Source organism: Ailuropoda melanoleuca, chromosome 9 (genome assembly GCF_002007445.2).
Source record: "Ailuropoda melanoleuca isolate Jingjing chromosome 9, ASM200744v2, whole genome shotgun sequence".
NCBI lineage: Eukaryota > Metazoa > Chordata > Mammalia > Carnivora > Ursidae > Ailuropoda > Ailuropoda melanoleuca.
In genome coordinates this window covers 19,948,666-19,968,190 of record NC_048226.1, presented here as the reverse complement: position 1 = coordinate 19,968,190, position 19,525 = coordinate 19,948,666, and the positions used below count along the sequence as shown (strand labels likewise).

Genomic DNA, 19,525 nt, shown 5'->3' with positions numbered 1-19,525 from the left:
ATTGAGGGAACTTTAGTGTGTCCAGACCTTTACCCAGAGCTGGTCATCATTTGGGAAAATCATGCCCCTGATGACACGGCCACTCCAGCACAGTATCCCTTCCTGGCTGCAGGGGCAGCTGTCATGTCTGTGGTGATGGTAGGCAGAGGTGCAAGTATCCGGTCATTCATTACATATCTCAGGGGGAGACCTGCCTAAGCATCAAAATACATATTATTTTATTGAAAATTACTTTCATTCATTTTTTAGACTACATTTAGGGCTTTATAATGCTATTTGAAATCTTAACTGAGAGTACACTGGACTTCCTAGGACTTTCGTTTTGGGATACAATAAAAATATTGTTGTAACCGAGGGCTGTGGGGTCTGACAGGGTTTGAACCACAAGCCCAGGGCCAAATACCTCCTGCAGCCTTTCCTCTGGGCCCTGTCCTAGATCCTGTCAGTATTTCAGAGCTCACATGTGGACCCATCTCCAAAATGGCTCCCCCAACAGGCCTGGGATCATGGATAGAGAAAGAACAGAGAAGAAAAGAGAGAAGCACATTGCTTTATTCTTCCTCTTAGCATCTAGAGCCATAGGTGGATAAGTGGATGCTCCAGGTTGTGTCATACCTTCTTCTAGGTTTTCTTCTTACCTACAATGGCTCTTTATCGCTCCTGCCTTAGCAAATTCCTTATGCATGGCTCTCCATGAGACGGGGAGTTAGCAGGTGAAGGGAGCAGGCAATTTTGTCTACCAATGATTCATTCAACAAACATATTTTAAATGCCTTCTATCTTTCTCAGCAGGACTCCTCACAGGCATTCCAAACTTTGAAACTAACCATGAAATTTAAAGTAATTCAGAATTTCACATTAGAAGCGTTTACTACTTGGAAAGTAGGCCATTGTGGGGTATAGCATCTTCTCCCTTGACTAGAACCTAGGAGATCAAGCAGACTCCTGGTTCAGAGGTCTGGAACTTGAAAGAAAAAAAGCAGGGTGCACCTGGGGAGAGCCAAACATGGGGGTAGGGAGGGCCAGGGGACGTTGTCTGAAATGTTCCATTTTTAATGTTTATCCCATATTAAGGGGCGCAGTTCTTAAATTTATTTCACTACACTGGGATCGAGAGAAAATATTTTCTTCAGAAAACATCACTGGTAAACAAAAACCTCAAGAGGTGATCTGTGTTTACTAAAACTTTCAAGTACATTTTAATATATTGCAAGGATAAAATGTAGTTATTCAAGAAGGAGACACTGGTTTCTAACTCGCAGTCTTCACAGCCCAGATACACTACGAAAAAAATTCTCTTGATGATTTAGGCATCTATTCAGAATCGTAGGCAGAAAACATGGTCATACCTTCCTGCTGGCAGTCACACAAAACCGATACATCCCACACACTTGTTTTAGTAGCTCCAACACCGGCTGTTCTAGCAACTTCTGAGAGAATCTGCAATCACAGACTGACTGTTGGTCACTGATGTGCCAAACAGCATCGTCTTCTAACCTAAAACTAAAATCTCACTTTGACGAATGGGCTGACCAGATTAAGTTAGCCAAACCAATGCTTAAGCCTGAGTTTTGATTTTGAAAACTTTCCATATGTACTGTTATAGTAAATATGGATTTATATTGTTTTAACAAAAGAGGAGAGACCGCCGATAGGATTTACCCCTACTAGATATTAAAATCTACAAAATCCAAGGTCTTCCCAAGAATTAAAAGTAATTCTCAGATTGAAATACTTATAAAATACATAAATTCTATTAGCATTTCACACACACAAAAAAAGAATAAAAGGCAATAAATAGAAGGACCAAGATTACAGCCAAGATTCTCAACTATCCAACTGAAACTCAGTTATGTATTTACCATCCAAAGACAGCAGACCCTGCCATGCTACTCTGACCTTTGTAGGAGCAAGGCGAGATTAACATGCATTGAGTACGTGCTCTATGTACCGTGTACAGACCATTTCAGTTAATTCTCTCTGACTGTGGATTTCCCACAGATAGGCTCCTTATCACCACTCCACAGTTGCAGAAACGGAGGCTCGGCGACGCGCCCAAGGCTGCGCAGGCAGGAAGCGCCAGGCGGGTCTAAAAAGGCTTCCACTCTCTTTGGGTGTATCATATCTATCCGTTCCCGAATCCACGGCACACCAAACTTCAACTCTCCAAAAATGTTTTCACCAACCTATGTTTTGTTTTGTTTTTTTAAGATTTTATTTATTTATTTGACAGAGAGAGACAGCCAGTGAGAGAGGGAACACAAGCAGGGGGAGTGGGAGAGGAAGAAGCAGGCTCCCAGAGGAGGAGCCCAATGTGAGGTTCGATCCCAGGACTCCGGGATCACGCCCTGAGCCGAAGGCAGACGCTCAACCACTGAGCCACCCAGGCACCCCTATATTTTTCTTGTATCATAAAAATTGCACATTTTGGTTTTGATAAGCAGTATCAGACATTTATCAGACATTTGGACCATAAAGAGGTGCTCCTGACGGCCAATGTAGTGGTACCGGGGGAAAGGAGAAGCAGTAGCTGGAGAAGTGACTGGGGACACAGTCGCTGGACTAGACTCAGGGACAAGAAATACCTCTTTAAGTTTTTCTGCATGANTATCATGCTCCTGACGGCCAATGTAGTGGTACCGGGGGAAAGGAGAAGCAGTAGCTGGAGAAGTGACTGGGGACACAGTCGCTGGACTAGACTCAGGGACAAGAAATACCTCTTTAAGTTTTTCTGCATGAAATACTTCTAAGCCTCCTCTGTCCCTCTGGCAAGAAATTCCATTTCACCATGTACTATAAGAATCCCAAGCAATTTATGTAGCCCAGAAAATCTGGGGAAAGGTCCCTCATGGTCACCATTGAGACTCTTGTATTCCAGGTCCCGATGGTCCATTCCAAAGGGACTGTGGCAGGGATTCGGTCTTCCCACATCTAGGGTAATCTTCACCATGGAATCCCCGCTTTTCAAAGGAGCTGATCTGACACTCCAGTAAAAAAAACAAGAGGCTGGCATTTCTCCCCTATAGCAAGGGAAGCTCCCACTGGGGAAGACTGTAGCTCAGTGGTCTCTTTGGAGGAAAAAAGAAAGGAAGCAGGAAGAAATGGAGGGAGGGAGGGAACATTGCTGCTGCCTCACCAATGAGCGCCAGCAGACCACAGTGGGCCCAAGCAATGAGAAACAGGACAGCATTTGGGTCTATTTTTTATCTCTTCAGTTGTGCTATGCCAGGGTCCCAAGACTCTCCATGCATAACTCAGGAACTTCAGAAGATGCATTAGGTTGGACTGTATGCTACGGCCCAAATTGGACCATATGTGACCCACAAAGATGGCGACTTTGTACATTCAACCAAAGCCCACACTAGTGCCAGCGCCCTTTGGTAAAAAAGGAAGATGTGCTTTCATGGGAATGTTTGAGCCAACCACACTCTGGCTCCAATACTCCTGTTACAATCCTAAATACTGGGAGCTGATTTTTGCATTGGGGTTTTTGAGAGGATGGACTTTCACCTAACTAAAAAGGGTTTCATGGCAATACAGGGTTAGACTTTGTAAATGTGGTTCATGAGTTCCAAAACCCTGAGCTTCCAGGGTACTATGATTATTAGTTTGTACTTCACTATTTTATTTACATCCCTCCTTTCTCTGAAAAATATTCAAGGGTTTTTATTTCACTATGAATAAAAGGGATGCTTTAGCAACAGAAGAAAAGGATAAAGAAGAATACTTCTTCAATGTCTATCAACGACCCAGATTGGTGTCCAAGTCTGGAAAATACTTAATCCCTTTCAGCAATGAAATGCCAAAATTCTTTTAAAGGCTGAGGTTTATTTATTTTGAGTAGGAGATGAGTTCAACCTCTGGCAGCCTCAGTCCCTCGGAGATGCGCCTATAAAGAATATGGTAAGCACACTGCAAGGCATTATGGAGAAGGAACCTTAACTGCACCTCACTGTTAGTAAAGTTCTGAGGCAGGGTTACCACCACACTAAGGCCCGAGTCAAAGTTTTCACTGGTCCAGAGAACATGAGAAAAATAAAGGCAATTCCCAGGAGGAAAAAAAAAAAATAAGTGCCAGTAAGTATCTGTAGCCTGATGGAATGAATGAATGAATGTACACTGTCCACTTTTCCAAAGAGATGAATTTATTACACATAAAGGACCACCCTTAAAAATAAAGCTAATCTTTAATGAGTGTCCTTTATAACTTTCTCTTATTAAAATATCCTTTTTTAATGTAATGAAATGATGTGATAGAAGACCACATTTTCACTCTGAAAAAACAAAGTTAACAGCCTTATGTTGGACACCAAAATATTCTTGAAATTTTACCGGATGACAAAATTTGACAATGGGGGAGCCACTGCTTTGGAGCACTAATTATAACCTTTATAATCAGAGACCAGTGGTCTAGCCAGAAAACATCCCCTGAACACAGGGCTGTATACCCAGTAGACAATCTGCCCAACTGCCATGTTTCCTTCTTCCTCACGGGCAGCTCCCCAGATTTGTCTGCGTTGTCCATCCTTTTCCCATGGGACTCAAGCTCAAATAAATCCACCCCCAGCTCCAGGGAAGGGCTAGTAAGTAGCCCATTCCCTTTGCCTGTGATTGGTTTAAGGATGAGCATGTGACCAATGAGACATGAGGGAAAACGTGATGAAAGGCTCCTGGGAAAGATTTCTTTGCCATTAAGGACAGACACAAAAATGAGCAATCCCACTCCTGTTGGACACTGTCCTCTCTGACTGCAATGCCTAGAGCTACAGTAGTCATCCAGCCTGAAGACAAGTCAAGGCATTCTTAACAGCAGAGCAGAAAGAAGGAACCACCCAGGCACTAAATTAACAACCTGGAAATCTTCTGTTATAGTTTGGACTGTGTTCTCCAAAAAAAAGATTGAAGTCCTCACTCCCAGTACCTTAGAATGTGACCTTATTTGGGAAGAGGTCCTTTGCAGATATAACCAAGTTAAAATGAGGTCATTACGTTGGGCTCCAATCCAGTACAATTGGTGTCCCTATAAAAAGGGGAAATTTGGTTGCAGACACATACAAAGATGATATGAAGATACACACAGAGAAGGCCATGTGAAGATGGAAGCTGAGATTGGATCAATGCAGCTGCAAGCGAAGGAACACCAAGGATTGACAGCCAGCACCAGGAGTGGGGAGGATAGGAGAAAGGGTTCTCCTCAGAGTCCCACGGAGCACGGCCTGCTCACACCTGGATTTCAGACTTCAGCCCCCAGGACTGTGAGACAATAACTCTGTGTTGTTTTAAGCCACCCAGTTATTGGTACTTTGTTAGGGCGACCCTAGGAAACGAATAGACCTTCCTTCTTTTAGACTTCTTACTCCGTGAAATAACAAATTTTCCTTCTGCTTCAGCCATTTGGAGTTGAAGATGCCTAAACTTGCAACTGAAAGCAACCTGACCAATATGAGTTCTTAGCATGGTACTGGTCCCAAGAAGGAGGGGCCCACCCAACAGAGAAAGCATCCATGAGAAGCAAATGCCCTCTACAGTCTGCCCAGGTGACCACCCAGCATCAACAGCCTCCCTTCCTCCCAACCTCACTTCCAAACACAAACACAGACAGCTTTGCTCCACACATCATGCCGTGATCCTTCTGCAACCAAGAGCACTCCTAGTCCGAGTGCAGGGTCTTGAATAATGTCTCTCTCGCCTTCAGTTTCCTCCTGATTCCTCTTTTAGACTAATTTAGAGATTAACTATAAAACTGAAGATCAGCAATGTACCTTATATAAAAGATATGCAAAATATAACGACTTTTCCTCCAGCCCGAGCTACCATCATCTCTCACTGGATCACTGCGATAGCCTCCCAACGGGTACCTCTCCTTCCCCTCCTTCAAAGTACTCACAATAGAGCCACCAGAATGATCCTGTTCGAACCTAAGTGAGGTCACGCTGCTCCTCTGCTCAGAAACCTCCAGTAGCTCCCATTTCATTCAAAGAAAAAGCTGAAATCCTCCCAATGGCTTAGAAGGCCCCAGATGATCAGGATCTCTGTTCCATCATTGTTTCCTACTGCTCTCCCTCTTCTTCACTCCACTACAGCCACACTGTCCTTTGAGCAGCACACCAAGGAGATTCCAGCCTCAGGGCCTTTGCACTTGCTCTGCCCACTGGCTGAAATGCCCTTCCTCAGATATCTGCCTAGCTCATTCCTTCACTTCTTCAGGTCTCTACTGAAAAATCACCTCATCAATGAGGCCTTCCCAATTACCTTCCCCTTACCCTTCAGACCCCCCCCCCCGGCTTTATTTCTTCTTCTTAACACTTATCACTATGCATTTTACATATTTTTGATGTATATTGTCTGTATCCTCCATTAACATATATGCTCCATGAGGGCAGGGATTTTTGTCTAACCTGCTATATTCCACAGCGATGTCTGGGAAAGGGTCTATGGCATACATGAATGAGGAAAAGAACAGGAGGTCATGAATGTGGTTATTTAGACCATTTAGCATGGTCTTGTGTTTTGTACCAGCCACATATAGCTGGGCATATCCACACACAGAGTAAGCAAAGAGTTGGATCCAACAGGGCTGGGGTTTGGCCAAAAATGTATAATAAAGAGAAGAGCAAGGGAGGTAAAGGAGCAAACAATGGGGGTATGATAATGATTGACCTCAGAAAGTAAGTTGGAAGAAATTAGGTTGGGTAAGGAAGGAGGTGAGGATATGAGGGGGAAAAAGGACATGGAAAGATAAAGAATCAATGGATTAAAGATCAATGTGGGATTTAAGCTCTTTTTGGAGGAAATACACCCACACTGATAAATTTGGTGTAACCTAAAATTATGCCTGTACCTCCCTGCTTTAGCACCCTTGGCTTCCACTCGTGCGTACATTAGCCAAATTTGCATCTACGTAAATCAGCAAAATCCAAATTCAATTGGTATGTAAGCTTTCTCCTGTGGACTTTGTTACAGCAACTACACTAACCCACCTTACTGGGCTCTGACTCAAGTCTGGATATGAAAAGGGGTCTCATATAAGCATGAGGAAACTGGCTTCCCAGATGAGGTGTTCGAGTGAGGGGAACCGGGACCTGCTTTGGTCTGTCTTCCAAATCTTCCTCCACATTCCATCACAGTCTTCCTCAATCAAGAGCCAGGCAAGGCTGTGAACACACCTGCTGGTGTGGTCAGCAACTAGAGGTGTCACACTTTGAACCTCCCTGCTCTTCCGTTTCAGCATACACACACACACTCCCTTTGTTTCAGTGCAATCATAGAAAATCCTTCATGATCAGGCCATAGTGAAAGCAGAAAGTTGAACAGCTTGGGCTCATCCTCCTTGTTCCCTAAACTGACAAACCATTAGAAGCAACCAGCAACCTCTTCCCCAGTCCTTGACTTCCTCAGACACCTTTTCCTCTTCCATCCCCCAAGGTTGCCTTCCGTGCCTTCAGGTTCACTTTTGCTTTGGGTGATCAGAGGTAACAATCTCAATCTGGCACCCCTCTGCCTGCCACAGACTGTCAGAAACCCATCACTCGATCTTGGCTGAACTGCAGAGCCTTCTGCCCTGACCTCGGTGAATTCTCAAAACCAGATGCCCTGTCTCCATTGTGGATTGTGGACTCCTTGTATTCACTTCTTTTTTTTAAAGATTTTATTTATATTTATTTGACAGAGACACAGCCAGCAAGAGAGGGAACATAAGCAGGGGGAGTGGGAGAGGAAGAAGCAGGCTCCCATCGGAAGAGCCTGATGCGGGGCTCGATCCCAGAACACTGGGATCACACCCTGAGCCGAAGGCAGACACTTAACGACAGAGCCACCCAGGCGCCCCCCACCCCTTGTATTCACTTCTTATTCCAACCTGGTATTATTCTGGGCTTTTGTTTGCAAGCAACAGAACACAGGTTGGCTGAGCAAAGTGGCAAATGTAACTTGCCTAAAGAATATTGGATGGCTTACAAAATTCCTAGGAAGGCAAAAGGAAATCTTGAGGGCTACAAAGCCAAGCACGATGCCGACAATCTTGCCCAGAGAAGGAGGGGATTCAGTGCTGGCTCCGGACTACAGATGGCACTCCCAGAGCTGCATGCAGGCACACCCTCGTGCCACTGCAGTGCTGCCTGGGAAGCCCACCGTGCTGCAGATGCTTGCCACCACTGCTGTTCTCACTTTGCCCTGAGTCACTGGCTCCCAAGACAAGGTCGAGGCAAGTCTGGCCAGGGCACACCAGTTACTCAAGTGCACCGTGGCTTCAAGGGGACTCCTTGTCTGAGTCACACCTGACAGCTGAAGCCCACAGTCCATTGGCTGTCTGCACCCCACACATCCTGACACCCCAGCTTTTCTGTGAGCCATACCCATAGTCTTCTAGTTTCAATGAAAGAAAAGAGACCTCAAAGAAGCCCCTGGAGGGCATTCAAATGCAAACCTGTCAACTCTGTTTTCACCCACCAGGGCTCGATGAAATTGTTTCCAGGCACCAGCCGAGAAAGAGGAGAAACATCACGTTCACAGGGGTAACCAAGCCAAGACAGGTAGATAAGTGTCTATTTTTATGGTAATATTGCCATCTTAAAATAATAAATCAAGAGTCACAACATGTCAGGAGAGAAAGGCCTAAGACTTTGCTCGCCACCTATAATTACTTGACATCATAAAAGTAATTGCCAACTCTCCCTTCACCTTGTTCTTAAGTATTTAAGATGCCATTTATAAAGTGATGTAACCCTCCAAACTGTACATGCGATCTCCCCTAAAGAGTGTGATTGAGAAAGTGCTGAAGCCAACCAGGGCTCAGAGAGATGATTCCATTGGAATTTTTAACGGTTTTCTCTAAACACAAGTATAAAAAAAGCAGTCTTTAAAATAAATGAAAGGTAGACAACAAAGTAGTCCTATGGCCTTGAATAGTTATCCTAATGATATTCTAGAGACCACTGGACTAGACATAGAATCTGTCTGAGAATGTGAGGAAAATATTTTTTAAAATAACAAAGCCCATTAAAAAGAATCCAGCTGGCATCTCAAGATGACAAAGCTAGAGCAATTCTTGGGTATCGACATGACTCCTGGCCTGATGATCACAAACCGCCAGGTAGTCACAGACCTCTATTGACTATAAAAGGCATCACAAACTGACAAAAGACCCACTAGACCCACCAGACCCACTTCTGGAAACCAGACAGTGGACGCAGAGTAGTATGCCTGCAGGAATCAAGGCTCATTTCATCTGTTTATTGGCTTATTCTGTAAATCCCTACTAAGCACCTGCCGTAGGCCAAGCCTGGTCCTAGAAGCAGGGTGGATACACCTACCCAGACGCCTGCCTCAGGGAGCCATGCTCGGGGGGGGGGGGGGGGGGGGGGGGGGGGGGCAAAGGATCAGTGGAATTGAATTTCAGAGAGCGAAAGCAGTTTAACAGAAGAGAAAGCAAGGAGAGAGGACAGTGCAGGAGAACAGGCCTGGGTGGGCCAAGGAATGGGATAGAGGGAGGGCTGGGGTTCTTATAGCAAGAGGAGGGGTCAGGGGTCAAGGAGAGCCCTCTGAAAACAACCAAAAGGTAAGACATGAAGCATAAAAGGAGTTATGAGAACTTGGAATCCAGCTTCAGAGAAGAATTACATACCTCGGTCTTAGAAAAGAGGAATACAATGTTTTCTAGACAGAGGAAAGAAGAGGCACAAATGTCCTATAACTGAAGGGAACAGGCAGGGTTTAGGGGGCGTCGAGAGGCCATTGAAGCTGGTCATGCAGGAGCTGCACAGGATGGTCTGAGGGGTGGGTGGCAGGGCCAGATGAAAAATGGCCTCTCAGGCCAGCTAAAAAGCAGGTACTTTAACCAGGAACAGCAGAAAATGAGAGAACTGGGTCTTACATTGCTGACTAGGGCTGACACAGTCAGAATTATTTACACATACGTGAAAGCAAAACAGGCCTTAAAAAAAACAGCTCATCTTTTACTCCTCTATAGTTTCCTCGATTAGGTGGTTCTCCTGCTTTGGGTTTTAATTCGTGAGGGGCACTGTATTTTTACCTCATTCGAATAATGTTCCTAACTTCTTGGGGGGGGGGTTAATTATTAATTTTTGAATTTTTAAAAATTTAATTAAAAGATTTTTTAAAACAAGCAGTTCTGTGTCATTAAGTATATTGACACGGTTGTGCAGCCATCGCCAACATCCATCCACAGAACTCATTTCATCTTGCAAAACTGAAACTCTGAACCCTTGAGACATTAATGCCCCAGAATCCTCCCTCCCCCCAGGCCTCAACTTTCTGTCGCTATGAATCTGACAACTATAGGAACCTCAGATAAGAGGAATCATACAGTATTTGTCCTTTTGTGACTGGCTTATTTCACCTAGCATAATGTCTTCCAGGTTCACTGATGTTGTAGCAGGTGTCAGAATTTCCTTCTGTTTTAAGGCTAAAAATATTCCATTATATGGATAGACCATTTTTGTTAGCCATTCATCCATCAGTGGACACCTGGGTTGTTTCCACCTTGGCTTTTGGAAATAATGCTGCTATGAACAGCAGGTGCAAATACCCCTCCACGTTCCTGCTTTTAATTCTTTGGGCTATATACCCAGAGTAACTTCTTACTTTTAAAGATACTCTCTGCACTTGGTCATATGTGGTTTACAATAGGAGCTGGGTGCAGGCTGGGCAAACCATGACTGTCCACTAAAGCTGTATAAACAAGAGGACTCCCACCATGCCTGTGAACCAGAAGTAGACCCCAGCTCCTGGGACACACCTCCAGAGGCTCGCACTGCTACTGACACAGGTCATGGCCTTGATTCTGATACATGACATAATTGGTTTTGGGAATGTGATGAGGTGATAGTTTCCATTTTCTGTCCAAAGTTATCTAGTGGGAAAAAAAATGCTGTGTTTGACTTTTTCAAAGAATTTGAAACTTAGCTTCAGAAACCCATTACACATCTTAGAAAAAAGACCAAAAAATTCCCCAATTTTTTTCTTCAAATCTACAATCTACTTAAATTTTGTAATGAAAATGACCAACAAGGCTGTCTTGATTCCATTACCATGAAACAGTCTCAAACTTCTATTAGCTTTCTTTGTTCTTTATTCATTATTATTACTCATATTTTCTATAAATGGGGGCTAATTTATTAGAGGTGTTCACAAAACACATTCTATGAAAGATAGCTTTTAAATATTTTTATTTTATTTCATATATTTTATATAAATTTATATTTGCCTTATTAAAATATCTTTATTCTGAATGATTTTATTCAGTACAATTAAATATTAAAAATTGATACATGGACCTTTAAGGAACCTATTAATTTTGCAAAATACAGTAATATTGCAGAAGGAAGAATCAGAACACTCTCCCAGCCAGATAAACAGATATTAGAGAAAGGACATTTGCACATTAAGTATTAATTGGCACATGGAACAAAATAATTCATGGTTAATAATCAAATTCATACAGACAGAAAGTAGGATGGTGGATGCCAGGGGCTGGGGGAAGGAAGAAAAAGGAGTTGTTGTTTAATGGGTATGGAGTTTCACTTTTGTAAGATGCAAAGAGTTCTGGAGGTAGATTTCACAACAATGTGAATGCACTTAACCCCAAACTGTACACTTAAATGGCTAAGAGGTAAATTCTATGTTATATATATTTTACCACAATCTTTAAATTTCTCTTAATTTTTTCAAATAAAAGAAATTTACATTGTTTTTGAATAACTAATGCTAGCCAGGACTGGCCACTGGTCAGCAGAAGACTGCTCCAGAGTCAGCTCAGGTTAAGGAAACTGTCCCTACGATTACTCATAATTCCCCAGGAAAAACAGCAGGAGAGATCTTTACTGGAGTAAGGTGTTAGGTCTGCTTCAGAGCAGAGGGGGGACAGCACTGAATTTCCCTAACTCTAACCCCAATGTTTCTTCACCTGATGTTGAGGTGCCTCATCCAATCACTCTCAAAAGAAATCCGCTACCCGCCAAGCACAGGTATAAGCTGACAAGCAGCTGTGACTCCTTGTGTAGGTATAAACTTAATCAGGCATAAAAGGTATCGGTTCCTAGTGACATGTATTGGCATCGGTGGTACCAGGTGGTTGAATGTGAACTTAAACTTGAATACCTACTGTCCCAACAAATGTCTTTTTTTTTTTTTTTACACATACAGAACTAAAACAGAACGTTATTGTGTGGACAGAAGGTTGCCTTTCACATGGTTAAGCTGTACAATTAAAATAAGTAACAACTGCCAAATCTTTTGGGTACATCACAAAATGCTCAAAGTCAGGACAGGTTGATGGGACTGACTGATGCACTGTGACATTTCTCTGACCAAAGTTCCAGCTGACTTTCTAGAACAGCTGCTTAATTTCCAGAGATACATAATGCAATTATGGAAAAAGTAAAATTCAGGGCTTAACCAAAGAGGAAATGCAGACATCCAGTAAATTTCAACATGCCTTAAAATTATGCTGTCCATCCCAGAAGGGTACAAGAGGTCAAGAACATGAGTGTGGAGGAAGAAAAGCACCTTGATAAAGGCTGCCAATTTAACTATCAATGGCCAAAGAGATAACAAAAAATTATACTTTGAATGAGAAGAGAGCTTACAACTCAAACTTTGTGAAACTGAAGATGAAACAATATGATGTTGGGGATAAATGTTGGGAATATCTACCAATAGTTAGATATCCTATGGAAACTAAATTTATTATACTATTTCTTTTTTCTAAAAAGATGCTGCTTAATAGAGTGGTCTTTGTAACAAAAGGTATATCACAGCTTTTATGTTACAGTAATTTATTCCGTGATGAGCCAAGTCATTTTTGCCACATTGAAGGTACTTGCCAAAGGCCACCTTGTCTCTCACAGTTTATTATTAACCCATTGTAAACTCTTCTGATGGAGATAGAGCACAGATTTTTTTTAAGTCATATATGGGTAATGTAAATTTAACCTCCCACTAATAAACAACTGAAAATAGCCTTTGATGTTAATCCTGAGTATATCCAAGCATTGTTTAACATGTTTAAGATAGGTGTCCTTGCCTGTGCTCACCTGAGAAGAAAATGCATTCAACCTTGGGAAACATTGAAAGTATATGTAATTCTACTTCATTACCAGACAGTGACATTTCACAAAACAGAATCAACAACTTGATGAGGTTAGTGCTGCCTTTACTGCAGACCCATGCTATCTCAACAATGAAATTTAGATACTTCTGATATGACAAACTGTGGGATCATGTATCCCTTGATATGGGAAATCCAAACGAGAAAGCCTGAAATGGTACCAAAATTAACAACTCTAATACCCAAGGGAAAGCCCTAGCCCATCACACTGCAAAAGGAAAGGAAGCATCTTCTTTAAGAGAAAGTAACATAAGGTGTAAGGCAGTGGAAGAAAAGCAATAAAACGTTTGAAAACCCTGGAAGCCATAAAACTCCAAAATCACCAAGATAATAACTGGGAAGTGCTAGGGCCAGTATAAGAATAACAGTGACACTGCAGGAGTTCTTCAGACTCTGATTTGCAAGACAAAACTATGGGGAGTAGAAACCAAATTGGAAGTATGAATAATAGGGGCAAAGGAAGGAGCAGATACAAGTGGTGGACTAGAGAAGAGGAGGCAAATCCCACCAAATACATGACCAAAGTGTTTGTTGCCCTGTGAAAACCACAGAAGGAATGCCACAGCAATGAGACTAGAAACCCATCCTATCTATAAACACAGTAATAATAAAATTAGGAAGTGGAAAGAGGAATATTTAATAATAAAAATGAAATGAAAGAGATAAAGAGCATTCAACAGAAAGCCATAGAGAAGATAGGCAAAGAGGGTCCAACATAAGTATAATAGGAGATGGGAGTTGGGGGGAGGGACCAGAACAACTACCAAAAACTATAATCCATGCAGACATTCCCAAAGGTTAAAAAAGAAAGAAAAAGAAAAAACTTAAAACTATATATTGACTCAGTTTTTAAAATAAGCAAAGGACTGGAATAGATATTTCTCCAAAAAGATCTACAAATTGCCAATAAGCACAAGAAAAGATGGTCAACATCCCCAGTCATCAGAGAATTGTAAATTGAAGCCACAATGACGTATCACCTCACACCCATCAGAATGACTGCCATCAATCAATCAATCAATCAATCACATGTGTTAGCAAGAACATGGAGACACTGCTGTGAACTGTTCACTGCTGGTGGGAATGTAAAATGGTGAAGCCATTGTGGAAAACACTAGGCTGTTCCTCAAAAAAATTAAAAACTAGAATTAAAAAAATTAAAAACTAGAATTAAAAAAATTAAAACTAGAATTACCACATGACCCAGCAATTTCACTTCTGAGTATATCCACAAAAGAAGTAAAAATAGGAACTCAAACATACCTGTACATTCATGTTCACAGCAGCATTATTCTCAACAGCCAAAAGGTGGAAACAACCCAAGTGTCCATCATGGATGGATAAATAAACAAAATGTGATACATCCAAACAATGGAATATTATGCAGGCTTAGAAATGAAGGAAAGTCTGACAGATGCTCAACATGGATGAACCTTGAGGACATTATGCTAAGGGTAATACATCAGTCACAAAAAGACAAATAGGTATGATTCCACTTATACGTGGTACTTAGAGTAGTCAAATTTAGAGACAAAAAGTAGAATGGTGGTTGCCAGAGACTGAAGGGTGGGGAGAATAAGAAGTTGTATGGAGTTGTACACCAAAAATGGTTAAAATAGTAAATTTTATGTTATGGGTATTTAACCACAATTTTGAAAAATCAAATTATTGATTTTCAATATAAATATTGAAATACATAAATATAAATATATTTTCAATATAAATATTGAAAGGGCACACTATATTGCTTTAAGGCGGGGGAAGCCAGAGCAGTCACACCACCACATATTCTGGAAAAATTATTAAAGGAGAAAGCACTACATATCTCCCTCAACTTACAGTGGTATTATGTCCCAATAAACCTATTGTAACTTGAAAATATTATAAGTCGAAATGCAGTTAATAAATCTAACCTACCAAACATCATAGCTTAGTCTAGCCCACCTTAAATGTGCACAAAACACTTATATTAGTGTACTGGCACAAAAACAGACGCATAGATCAATGGAACAGAATACAGAGCCCAGATATGGACCCTCAACTCTACAGTCAACTAATCTTTGACAAAGCAGGAAAAAATATCAAATGGAAAAAGACGGTCTCTACAATAAATGGTGCTGGGAAAACAGGACAACTACATGCAGAAGAATGAAACTCGACCATTCTCTTATACCACACACAAAGATAAACTCTAAATGGATGAAAGACCTCAATGTAAGACAGGAATCCATCAAAATCCTAGAGGAGAACACAGGCAGTAACCTCTTTGATATCAGCCACAGCAACTTCTTTCAAGACATGTCTCCAAAGGCAAGGGAAACAAAAGCAAAAATGAACTTCTGGGACCTCATAAAGATAAAAAGCTTCTACACAGCAAAGGAAACAGTCAGCAAAACAAAAAGGCAACCCACGGAATGGGAGAAGATACTTGCAAATGACACTACAGATAAAGGGCTGGTATCCAAGATCTATAAAGAACTTCTCAAAGTTGACACCTAAAAAACAAATAATCAATTCAAAAAATGAGCAGAAGACATGAACAGACACTTCTCCAAAGAAGACATATGAATGGCTAGCAGACACATCAAAAAATGTTCAACATCATTAGCCATCAGAGAAATTCAAATCAAAAACACATTGAGATACCACCTTACGCCAGTTAGAATGGCAAAAATTAACAAGGCAGGGAACAACAAATGTTGGAGAGGATGTGGAGAAAGGGGAACCCTCTTACACAGTTGGTGGGAATGCAAGTTGGTACAGCCCCTTTGGAAAACAGTACAGAAGTTTCTCAAAAAGTTAAAAATAGAGCTACCCTCTGACCCTGCAACTGCACTACTGGGTATTTACCCCAAAGATACAGATGTAGTGAAAAAAAGGGGCACATGCACTAAAATGTTCATAGCAGCAATGTCCACAATAGCCAAACTTTACATCATTGTAAAGGAGCCCAGATGCCCTTCAACAGAGGAATAGATGAAGAAGATATGGTCTATACATACAATGGAATATTACTCAGCCATCAGAAAGGAGGAATACGCACCATTTGCATCAACATGGTTGGAACTGGAGGGGATGATGCTAAGTGAAATAAGTCAAGCAGAGAAAGGCAATTATCATATGGTTTCATTTATATGCAGAACATAAGGAATAGCATTGAGGACATCAGGAGAAGGAAGGAAACAATGAAGGGGGGGGAAATTAGAGGGGGAGACGAACCATGAAAGACTATGGACTCCGGGGAAACAAACTGAGGGTTTGTGGGGGAGGGGGGATGGGTTAGCCCAGTGATGGGTATTAAGGAGGGCACATATTGCATGGAGCACTGGGTGTTATATGCAAATAATGAATCATGGAACACTACATCAAAAACTAAGGATATACTGTATGGTGACTAATATAACAATAAAAACAGAACACTTATATTAGCCTACAAGTGGGCAAAATCATCCAACACAAAGCCTATTTTCTAATAAAGTGTTGAATATCATGTAGTTACTGAATACTGTACTGAAAGTGAAGAACAGAATGGTCATACGGGTGCAGAATGTGGTTAAGCGTGTCTGTTGTTTACTGTCGGAATCTCCTGGCTGACTGGGAGATGTAGCTCGCTGCCACTCCCAGAGTATCATACCACATACTGCTAGCCTGGGAAAAGATCAAAATTCAAAGTCCAATTTCTATTAAATGCATATCACTTTCCCATCATTGTAAAGTTAAAACATTGTAAGTCAACCATTATAAGTTGGAGGCTGTCTGTACAGAAGAATCAGAAGGTACTTCCAACACTATTTGCTATGCTTTAGTTCTCTAGGGAAAAAAACGCACTTTGATCCAAGTAAAAAAAGAGTTATACTTTTCATTGTAAAAGATGGGAATTTGTTGTATTACCCTCTTTACTTGTCTGCATGTTTGAAATATTCAGTCACATATTCACACATAAAATAAAGAGAACCTACTGGCTCCCATAACTGGAGAGTTCAGAGATTACTGCAGTCTTTAGGACATGCTTGAACCAGGAACTCAATGTCACTAGAGTCCCAAATCTTTTCTACCTTCTGCTCTGCTTCTGTGGCTTCGGCTTCATCCTTGGGATTCACACAGAAGCCCTCAGCCTTCCCTCTTATGATTAAATGTTTGTCGTGGTCTCCAGTCTCCTAACTTCATATTAGGAAAAACAAGAGTATTTCTTCTGGAAAATTCCATTCAGGTCCTGAAATTCACTCTCTCACAGAGACTGAAATTGGGTGTTCATTCCTTTAAGAGTTGGTATGGCAAACTAATGGGATACAACGATTAGGTCAAACTTAACAGGAGTTAGGGATAGAGTCAATCCTAGGAACGGAGAAGGGAAATGGAGGTAACAAAGGAGAAATGGATTCTGTGAGGCCCCTAGAGCAGAGATCATAGTCCTGTGGTTGCTTCTCAGCCTCACAGACACTATCCCTCTGCTAACCTGCATGAAAGCATCAGACACATCTAGATTTGCTATGAGAACATAGCTCAACCCTTACTCTGCTATATATACCTAACAACTTTGATGTAAAAAATCACAAGGTCCTTTAGATATGGGACAACTTTTATAATACTCATCTGAGGAAGACAGAACAAATTAGAAATAATCTGCCCTCACTTTCTCCTAATCTTAACCAAGAAAAACAAAATTAAGGGAAAACCAGCACATAATTAAAATTGAGTTGATAGTCAATGAGCAAAGATGATGGAGAGGCTAAGTTCCTCAGGGTACTCACTCAATAAATACCATTTATTCCATCTACTGCAAAAGCAAGTATTATAAATAATTTAACTCACTTAGGAAAGGATCTTTCCCATTATTTTATCTGGATGCTATCGTATCTTGAAGTCTGACAGTTACCAAAGCAAATAAAAATTCTAATGTTCTAAATGCTAAGATAATCATTAATAATTCATTTTCATTGAAGCTTTCTTGATAACTTTTTGCCTCCTTGTTCTTGCCATAAATTAACTTTAAAAAAAAAAAAAGCTAAAATCTGAAGATTTCCAGGACTTTCAAACCACTCTAATTTAAAACAAAATGCATAACCAAAAGTTAACCTACCTATTCCCAATGTCTCTTTGCATCTTTTATCTTTCTCCAAGGCCATCCAATAACAAACTCATTCATTCATGCATGCATGCAGCAAAGATTTACAAAGTGTCTTACACATGCTGGAAGGGACATGAAACACCACACTTCCTGAGCCCTTTTTTACAGATGAGGAACTTGAGGTCAAAAAGAGTAAATTTTCAGGGGCGCCTGGGTGGCACAGTGGTTAAGCGTCTGCCTTCGGCTCAGGGCGTGATCCGAGCGTTATGGGATCGAGCCCCACATCAGGCTCCTCTGCTGTGAGCCTGCTTCTTCCTCTCCCACTCCCCCTGCTTGTGCTCCCTCTCTCACTGGCTGTCTCTATCTCTGTCAAATAAATAAATAAAATCTTTAAAAAAAAAAAAAAAAGTAAATTTTCTGCTCACAGACACAGAGCTAATAAATATGAGAAATCATGAGAGCAATCAAGTTTCCTCAACTCCAGGCTGATGTATTCTCCTTCCTGGCATGCTCCCTCCCCTGTGACTACAGAGAACACTATCATAGGAGTAGTTTTTGTTAAATTTGTGGCCACCACGCATCCTTTGAACACCCTTCCTACATCTGGAGAATGTCCCCAAGGTAGAATAAGACCCCATCCAGGCTTCCTGGAGGGCTCAGGCTAGTGACACGGCTTTGTTGACAGGTGAGCAGTGTGAGACAGTGGGCACAAATGGAGGAGGGAAGGAGGCAGCAGGGGTAGAGCTGCTGGCATTCGATCCAAGCAAGCTGGGGTGTCTGTGCTGAGTGGTGGCTGCAAAGCTGTCTTCACTTGTCCTAGCCCAGTGCTTTGGTCTTGGCACTGGTCCTCGCTCCATGGAGTTCTCTGAAACTGGTTAAATGGACACTGCTTTTTGCAACTAAGAATCCTGACTCATATCCCACCTAGGTACTTTATTATCCACATGCTTAGCAGATATGCCTAGGAGCTATGTTCAGAATAAAAAGACCTTCTATGTGAAACTTCACTATGAATCGCTTCTTGGCCTTTTGGCTAAGATCAAGTGAAACTTCACTATGAATCACAGCATACAGTTCTTATCTATCTATTTACATCTTAATTTTTTTTTAATCTAAGTGGTTCTTTTCTATTAAAAAGACAGTGATGGGACTCTTGCACTTAAAGCAATATGTACTGAATTGTCAAAAGCCTCTTTATAGAAAAAAATAAGAAGATGGCAGAGTGAAAAGCATTACCAAAATATCTTTTTCCCAAAATCTAACAATGGAGCGAAGCTGCTGCCAAGCCTCTGCACTAGACAGCAGGTCCTCATAGCACCCAGCTCTACCAG

The 19,525-nt window shown here is 41.5% G+C and overlaps 1 protein-coding gene and 1 pseudogene across 1 annotated transcript in view; one reads left to right on the top strand and one right to left on the bottom strand.

Moving 5' to 3' along the window:
* The window catches only part of FAM189A1 (family with sequence similarity 189 member A1), a gene marked incomplete at its 5' end in the record, with an annotated part of 496,657 nt that overhangs the window by 448,457 nt on the left and 28,675 nt on the right, over positions 1–19,525 (bottom strand). The window lies entirely within an intron of this gene.
* On the top strand, positions 19,208–19,378 carry LOC117803910 (annotated as a pseudogene).